The following is a 944-nucleotide window of genomic DNA, read 5'->3' on the forward strand; positions in this document are numbered from 1 at the left end:
TTTGTAGCCACCTGATAAGAAAAATGGCTAGTTCTATCTCCACCATTGTTCATTGGCATTGGGCCAAAAGACCAAGCTCAGACTTATTAGATAAATTTGTTAAGACTATTTGTTTGTTTCATTTCCAATAATTTTTTTTCTCATATCCTGTATAATTTATTTTAGAGTTATCATACTTGTATTTTATGTGTCTATATTTTTAAATCTGGATTTAGGTGACAGGTTATTAGTTAGTATTGTATTACTTATTATAACTGTGTTGCATGTAGATTATAATTGCTGTTTGACATTGCAGATTGTATTATTTGATTAATCTTTTTAAGACAAGGGCAATTGGCGCAGGTGAATAAATGAGTGATACGGACGCACATGTCCTTTTGGGCGAATATATCAAACCCCAAAGAGCAACAGCAACCTATTCAATGCTCATTGGGGTTATTATGACCCTTCTTTGTTTAGAAGATAGCTACAGGGGCGGATAAAGAGCAAAATCTTGGGACAGGCCCAATGTGACAAAAGTACCAATAATTGACCAAATTGACAAATTTATTCTAAAAAACAGTGAAAAAAGAAAAACAGGGAAAGAGGGCACCAGAAAAAATCTTAGGGGCGGAGTCTCCCCGGTCCTCCTGGATCCGCCAGCGGATAGCTAGATAAGTAAAGAAGACACTAGTAAGTTTTTCGAGGACAAATGTAATTTGTAAATCCCCCCGAAGTGTGCCTGTGGCCACGAGACGATTTTAAATGTAAATTCGTTGAAGTGAGTTTGTTCCAAACGTGAGTGCTATAAATATAAACCAATTCGTATTGACACATATTTAGCCCGTTCAAAATTCCCGTTTCGTGAAATTTTGCCTTTCATTTACTGTTGGGGGGGGGGGGGACAACAACAGAGTTTTTCTATCAAGAATAAGAAACTGGATCTTTAGCCGCGGTATACGTAT

The sequence above is a fragment of the Artemia franciscana genome, chromosome 2 (genome assembly GCF_032884065.1).
Source record: "Artemia franciscana chromosome 2, ASM3288406v1, whole genome shotgun sequence".
Taxonomy (NCBI): domain Eukaryota; kingdom Metazoa; phylum Arthropoda; class Branchiopoda; order Anostraca; family Artemiidae; genus Artemia; species Artemia franciscana.